At 42.6% G+C, this 8,329-nt stretch overlaps 1 pseudogene; it reads left to right on the top strand.

Moving 5' to 3' along the window:
* The first annotated feature begins 4,237 nt into the window (after positions 1 to 4,237).
* Positions 4,238 to 4,677, top strand: LOC129500435 (40S ribosomal protein S17-like; annotated as a pseudogene).
* The last annotated feature ends 3,652 nt before the right edge of the window (positions 4,678 to 8,329 follow it).

Here is an 8,329-nt window from a genome sequence, read left to right as displayed (position 1 = left end):
GCCCGGGGCGGGGGAAGTGGGAGGGATGGGAGTGGGGGGGGGGCGGGAGGGGGTGGGGGGCGTGGGAGGGCCCCTGTCCGCGCATCCCGCGGCCCCCGAGGCCCGCGCTCTCCCGATGCCCTTTGTCGCGGAGCAGCGGTCACAGGTGTAAGGAAGGGGCCTGTGGTCAGCTCGGCCCCCCCCCTCCAAAGGTGTGTGTCCGGCAGGACCGCGCTGCCGCCTGCTCATGAGTACAGGGACCCCAATAAAAAAAAGAATGAGACGCCATTTTTCCCAGCCTCGTGCATTGACGAACTTTGAGGTTTGTCAGTGTTGACCAGACGTGAGGAAATGCTGCTGGAGAGAACGTGGTTTGGGGGCACTTGGATGGCTCCGTGGTTGAGCGTCTGCCTTCGGGTCAGAGCTTGGGGCGTGATCCCGGGGTCCTGGGATGGAGTCCCGCATGGGGCTCCCCCTTCAGGGAGCCTGCTTCTCCCTCTGTCTGTGGCTCTGCCTCTTCGTATTTCTCATGAAAAAATAAATAACATAAAATCTTCAAAAAGAATGAGATTTGTGTGATCTTTTCAGAGGGTTGATTTGACCGTATCAGTGGTTTAAGGGCTTTGATTCAGCAACTTCACCACCAAGACCTTATCCAACAGTTCTTTTTGTACCGATGTCCAAGGATTTATCTACAAAGATGCTTATTGCAGCATGTTGCAGCAAAAAAACAGGAAACAATCTAGTTGCCCATCAGTACAGGAACTTACGTAAATGATGGTATATTAATACAATATCATATCAGCCTTTTAAAAAAGAGATATGTATGTGCTGATATAGAAAATCTACACAAGGAGTTTAAAAAATGCAGAATTAGAAATATGTGTGTGTGTGTATCTAGCTATAGCTATCTACCTACCAAGAGAGAATGATCCAATCTGCAAAAATGTATACATGCCTATAGAAAATTCTTGGAGGTTGAATAAGAATTGTTACTGATGGTAGATCGGGCTGGGAGGAAAGTTTTGTTTTTTAAAGATTTTATTTATTAATGAGAGCTAGAGAGAGGCCGCGACACAGGCAGAGGGAGAAGCAGGCTCCATGCAGGGAGCCCGATGTGGGACTCGATCCTGGGACTGCAGGATCATGCCCTGGGCCGAAGACAAAGGCTCCACCACTGAGACACCCAGGCGTCCCTGGGAGGAACGTTTTTGAGTTTCTTTGCTTTCCATTTTTAGCTTTCCTGCATTATGCTGTTTGAATATTTTAATGAATATATGTTTTACCTTAATAATTAATTACAAATTAAGGTTGAGAAACACTGTGCCTAAACTTTTTGGGTTAGGGAAAGCCACAGGAGTTAAAATAGAAAGGGAAGAAGAAAAGGAAAACACTTTTTTTATGTTTGCTTCCATGAAGGCACAAAGTGCCTTGAGCGGTCCCTGGCATGAAGTAAGCTCTATATAAATGTTAAATATTGTTATTATTGGTTTTCTTCTTACCTATGTTACTACTTCCCCTCAGGCTCTTTGGCAGGCTCCTTCCTTTCTAAAGGGCCTCTAATTTTAGAATTCCTCTAATTTTGGCCAGTGGGGAGGACTTTGTCTATTCTTGTGGCTTTAAATAGCATCTGTGCATTGACAGCTCCCAAATTGAAATCCAACCCTGAAAAAAAAAAAAAAAAGAAATCCAACCCTGACCTCAAGTACTTCAGACTCATTTGTCTACTGCTGACTTGACCTCTGTCTCTCTCTCTTTTTAAAAAAGATTTTATTTATTTATTTGAGAGAGAGAAAGCAAGAGAGAGAGCACGAGTGCCAGGGAGGGGCAGCGGGAGAGGGAGAAGCAGATTCCCCCCTGAGTCCTCCTGACACCTGATCCCAGGACCCTGAGATCATGACCTGAGCCCAAAGCAAATGCTTAATGGACTGAACCACCCAAGTGCCCTACCCTCTTTTTTTAAAAAAGTAGACTCTGGGCAGGCCGGGTGGCCCAGCGGTTTAGCGCTGCCTTCAGCCCGGGGTGTGATCCTGGAGACCCGGGATCGAGTCCCATGTCAGGCTCCCTGCATGGAGCCTGCTTCTCCCTCTGCCTCTCTCTCTCTCTCTCTCTCTCTCTCTCTCTCGGTCATGAATAAATAAATAAAATCTTAAAAAAAAAAAAAGGTAGGCTCTACCCACAATGTGGAGCTCAATGTGGAGCTTGAACTCATGACCCTGAGATCAAAATCCGAGCTGAGATTAAGAGTCAGACACTAAACTGGCTGAGCCCCCAGGCGCCCCATATCTCTCTTTGGATGCACAGTTTAATATTTACAAAACAAAACAAAACAAAAACAAAAACAAAACCCTCTTGATTCTATTCCTTCCCCAAACTTCTTCCTATCTTCTCCAAATCAATAAATGGTACTACCTTCAATCCCAAAAGAGGTCAGGCTTAACTTATCCCCTTCCTTCCCCTCCCATGTCTGAACTAAAGCAAATTTTGTTATTTTTTTACCCTCAAATGCTTCTTGAATCTGTGTATGTCTCTCTAGCTGTAATGCTTCCTCCCTAGCCCAGGACACCATGATCCTTCCTCAGGACTACTACAGTAGTCTTCAATGTCTCCGTTCCATTTTTTTTTCTTTTCTCTCTCTGTTCCATTTTTTGCTCATTACAAATCTCTTCACACAGTTACAAAGAGACATAAAAATATATGTATGTAAATCAGATCATGCCACACCCTGCTGTATCAATTAAATGCCTTCAACACAAGTAACAGAAACCCCAGCTACTAGAAACTTAAACCACGAGGAAAATTATTTTCTATTTTACAAAAGGGTGAAGATCAGTGTTTTCAGGATTGGTTTAGCAGTTTGGCGATGTCATCAAGGACTCAAGTTCTTCTTTTTTTTTTTTAAGATCTTATTTATTTATTCATGAGAGACACAGAGAGAGTCAGAGACATGGGCAGTGGGAGAAGCAAGCTTATGCAGGGAGGCCGATGTGGGACTCTATCCCGGGACTCCAGGATCACGCCCTGGGTGGAAGGCAGATGCTCAACCACTGAGCCACCCAGGTGTCCCAAGGACTCAAGTTCTTTCTGTTCTTTCCACCATCCTGTCTGTTGACTTTCATCTTCAAGCTTGTCATGGTTGCAGGATGGCTGCCACAGCTCTGGATATCCTATCAAAATATGACAACAGCCAAAGCAGGAAGAGAGAGGAAGCAAAGAACTTTATTTACTTGTGGCTCTACTATCAGAAAAAAAGAAAAAAAAAGTTTCTTAGAAGCTTCCAGTGACTTCCCCTTATGTCTCATTGTCCAGAATCGGCTTAAATAAATTATGATTCACTCCCTGAAGAGAGAGAGACTGCCACCCAAGCAAAACGGGCTCCATTAGCAAGGAAGAGGAGGTTATGGCTATTAGGTAGGCAATCACATTGTTGCTATAGCTTTGAGTTCCTAACTATCTAATGCCAGCCAACTATTCAGTGTCATCTCTTAACCTCCTCTGCCCCCTGCCCGGGTCTCTCTTAGTATACTCATTGCCCTCCTTTCAGTTTCTCAAACATACCAATTTCCTCCCTGACTCCTGGCTTTTTTACATTTTGTTGCTCCCTTCATCGGGATATCTTTTCTCTAGTACTTTAGAAGTCCTGTTAGTGGTCATGCTTTTCCTTTTAGATCCTTAGATCTAATGTCATTGATGTCATGATTCCTTAGATCAAATGTCATACCCTTAGAGAAGCTGATCTGTCCACTGGGTGTAAATTAGGTTCTCATTCCCTCTTCAACCTATATCCTTCTCTCTCACCCCTAACACTTGGATTCCTTCCTAGTATTTATCATACTGTTATTATCTTATGCTCACTTATTTATTATCTGCCCCCTGTGAGATGTAAAGCCCACAAAGTCATAGACTGTTGCTTGTTCACACTTGTACCTCCATTGTCTGGAACAGTACCTAGCACAGGGTAGGCATTTAATAAATATGTACAGGGACACCTGGGTGGCTCAGTGGTTGAGGGTCTGCCTCTGGCTCAGGGTGTGATCCCAGGATTCTGGGATTGAGTCCTCCCAATCGGGTTCCCTGCAGGGAGCCTGCTTCTCCCTCTGCCTATGTCTCTACCTCTCTCTCTGTGTCTTTCATGAATAAATAAGTCTTTTAAAAAATGTGTATTGAATGGATGAATAAAGAATTAATGAATGGAAACAAAGATAAAAGGAAAGGTGTAGGATTAAATAAAGACAGAAGAGGGTGGACCATACCTGCCAACATGGGCCACGTTTGCACCGAAACCCTGAAGACGGCTGCTTGGGTCATCACTGAGAAATACTACATGCTCCCGGGCAATGACTTCTACACCAACAAGCGCATGTGCAAGGAGATTGCCATCATCCCCAGCAAGAAGCTCTGCACTATGATCGCAGTCTATGTCACACACCTGATGAAGCAAGCAGATTCAGAGAAGCCTGATGAGAGGGGCGGCCATCAAGCTGCAGAAAGAGGAGAAAGGAGAGAGAATTATGTGTCCAAGATCTCTGCTCTAGATTAGGAGATCATTGAAGTAGGTCCTGGCACTAAGGAAATGTTGAAACTCTTGGACTTTGGCAATCCATCCAACCTGCAGTTCACTCAGCCTACAGTTGGGATGAATTTCAAAACACCACAGGGAGCCATTTGAATCTTTCTGCTGTGCTGTAGTATCTTCAAAAAACCTTGAACAACCACCTTAAAAAAAAAAGAGGGTGAAAAAGGAATGGAAAGAGATATATTTTTGTAGGAGAATAAAGAGTGGCTATAATGACATCATCTTAGCTATTGCTGACTTTGGGGCCTAAATCCTTTGCTCAGATTTAACGGATACTTTTTTACAAGTCCTGGAATGAAGTCAGGCTCTTTTCTACTTTCTTATATTGGATAATAAATATAATTCCTTGGAAACTGCTTTCGGTCATAATTAGCCTACTGCTTCCATGGACATAGTCAGTTGACACTCAAAGGAGCAAATTAGTTTTTCCTGAGTAGAAATTACTTTAAAATGAAAGGATATGGACTATGTAACCCAGAATGCCCAAGGGCAATCTTGTGTAAGGGTTTGTGTGGTATTAAGTAAGTACTGAGCCTACAAATGCCAGTGAATCAAAGTGGAAGCCAAATAGGAACCTGACTCATAAACTCTAATAAAGTTTGTGAAATGGATCCCACGTGTGAGTCCAGATCTCAAATGACTTCAAGATTGTTAAAAGCTATTCAATTGCAATTTAATTCCTTCCTTGGATGCTTTCCTGATTCTTGGGGAAAATTCTGGAAAAGTATACACACTTAAAGAAATACTGAAATTGCCAGCTCCTGTTTTGGATATTCATGCAGAGACCACTATTCTTTTTTTTTTTTTTAAGATTTTATTTATTTATTCATGACAGACACAGAGAGAGAAAGAGAGAGAGATAGGCGCAGAGACACAGGCAGAGGGAGAAGCAGGCTCCATGCAGGGAGCCCGACGTGGGACTCGCTGAAGGTGGCACTAAACCCTGAGGCCATGGGGGCTGCCTGAGGCCACTATTCTTATAATACAGTGCTGCTTTTTTCCTCAAGGGGATTTCCTCTGAATTGGAAAGTATTATGTGCCTCAATAATTTTCTTAATCTGCATTTGAGGCAAATAAATCCACTGCATTTTCTCTTTAAGTGTATGTAAGAATTCTACTGAAGGGCATTTCATAGTGATATCACTAAGAATCCTCTTTTTTTTTTTTTAATAAAGATTTCACTTATTTATTCATGAGAGAACAGAGAGAGGTAGAGACACAGGCAGAGGGAGAAGCAGGCTCCCTGTGGGGAGCCCAATGCGGGATTCCATCCCGGGACCCTGGGATCACAACCTGAGCCAAAGGCAGATGCTCAACTGCTGAGCCATGAGGTGTCCCTGGATCAGTTGTTCTATACAATGTCCCACATTCCTAATATGTCTGTTTGCTTCCTTATGGTGTCATGGACATGTATCTCTAACCTCCATATTTCCTTTAAGTTAGCTCTAGAGCAATACTTCAATAGAAGTTTCTGTGGGATGGAAATATTCCACTTGCCCTATGCAGTATGGTAGCCACTAGCCATATGTGGTTATTGAATACTTTAAATGTGACTAGTGCAAGTGAGGAACTGAATTTTAGATTTCATTTGGTTTTAGTTAATTTAAATAGTTATATGCAGCTATCTTATTAACCAGTGCCGCTCTAATGGCTTGAATAGATTCAACTTCAACTTTCGTGGCATAAGTGTTTCATAGGTGCTTTCTATGAATCATGTAGGGAGACATGATGCCAATTTTAGTATGTTAAGATTAATCAGTGGGAGCATTAACTTTTTAAAAAATATAAACTTCATCTTTGGGCAGTTTATGAGAATCAAGGAAAGAGCCCAGCATTGTTCATTGAGCTCTTTTATACATTCATTGTAAAAGTTAGAAAAAGTAAACTTTTCTATATATCATACTGTGAGAAAACTAAACTGTCAAAGAATATTTCAGAGAAAGATTTTGGAGAAGGCAGATATTCAACAATTATTTCTTGGGTCTCAAGGCTGGGCCTGTGCTTTTTAAAAAAATTTATTTGACAGAGAGGGAGACTGATTGAGGGGAGGACGAGCAGACCCTGTGCCAAGCTCAGAACCCAATGGAGGGCTCCACTCAGGGCCTGATCACATGACCCCCAGGTCACAACCCGAGTGGAAACCGAGAGATGCCTAACCCACTGAGCCACCTGGGAGCCCCTGGGTCTGTGCTTTAAAAGAAAAAAACCAGTGATCTGGTTGCTGGTTCATCATTGCTGAAATAATCCAGATTGTTTCCTTTACTTGGATCTTTTTTTTTTTTTCAGGAATTTCTCACAAATGCTAATGAACAACTCATTTTGGAAACTCAATCTGCTGGTGTTATTCATATTTGCTAATGAATAATTCACTGTTTTGAAAGATTGTAGGCCTAACAAATGAGTCTGAGTCCAGTCATAAATTAATGGCCCAGAACAGGACTTCGGAGGTCTTTTTCACTTATTATTGAATATGGCTTCCCCTGGAGAGACCATTTGCTCTAATAAGTGGGCATGAAAGTGCTGCAGAGAATAGCCCCTCTTTCTTTACCTGCTGCATTGTCAGATAACACAGGAGGCCCTTCTTTGTACTGTAAAAGGAACTGATGTCAGGGTAGAGTATAGAGGGCAGGACAGTGGTTCTAAAACCTGGTTTGACTAACTCTATCCCTTCCAGACTCTGATGGAAACCACAGCCTCTCTTCCCAGAAAAATGCACATATGTACATGCAGAAACATTGCTTATTATTTTAGGGGACCTGAGACAGCCAGGGGTCACAGGATAAGACGCACTGTCCTGGAAGAAGAAGAGTGACCACACTTGCAGGGGTGTTTGCATGGCAGGCAGTATATAGAATGTCGCCCCCCAAAGCTGAAGAATCCAGTTCCTGGTCTTCCTTATTTAGCCAGATTTAGCCTCTTTAGTGTTGTATGTTTCTACTTATTATGTTTTCCTTTTTGGACTAGATAATACTTGGCAAAAATATTTGAAAAGTACCTAACGACGTTCAATGGAAAGAAGTTTCTGGGCAGCCCTGGTGGCGCAGCGGTTTAGCGCCGCCTGCAGCCTAGGGCGTGATCCTGGAGATCTGGGATCGAGTCCCACATCGGGCTCCCTGCGTGGAGCCTGCTTCTCCCTCTGCCTGTGTCTCTGCCTCTCTCTCTGTGTCTCTATGAATAAATAAATAAATTATTTTTTTAAAAAAAAAGAAAGAAGTTTCTTCTCTCTCTCTACTCTATGTCCCCTCCCCGGAGGCATCCACTATTAGCACTTTCTGGTGTATCCTTTCAGGAATATTCTAAGCATGAACACACAGATCATATCCTCTGTCTCTTCCAAATAGCAGCATACTTAACACATTTTTTTATTTCATGTGTTTTGCCCCCCTTAGTCTTATTTTATTTTTTTGTTATTTTTAAAAAATATTTTTATTTAGTTCTGTATTTCAGGGAGCATTTATTGCGAGGATGTACAGCTCTGCTTTATTCTTTTCCCATGCTGCATAATGTTCCATCTTAAGGCTTAAGCATAACTGATTACATCTGACCCTCCGTAAGGAACATTTAGGTGGTTTCCAGTATCTTTTTTTTTTTTTTTTTCAGATTTCTTTTTAAAGTAAACTCTATGCCCAATGTGGAGCTTGAACTTACAACCCCAAGATCAAGACTTGCATGCTCTACTGACTGAGCCAGTCAGGTGCTCCTGGTATCTTTTTTTTAAAGATTTATTTATTTATTTATTTTAGAGGTGGGGAGGGGCAGAAGGAGAGGGAGAGA

The sequence above is a fragment of the Nyctereutes procyonoides genome, unplaced genomic scaffold (genome assembly GCF_905146905.1).
Source record: "Nyctereutes procyonoides isolate TBG_1078 unplaced genomic scaffold, NYPRO_anot_genome, whole genome shotgun sequence".
In the NCBI taxonomy this organism is placed as follows: Eukaryota; Metazoa; Chordata; class Mammalia; order Carnivora; family Canidae; genus Nyctereutes; species Nyctereutes procyonoides.
The sequence above is the reverse complement of the archived record's forward strand: the minus strand, read 5'-3'. Positions and strand labels throughout refer to the sequence as shown.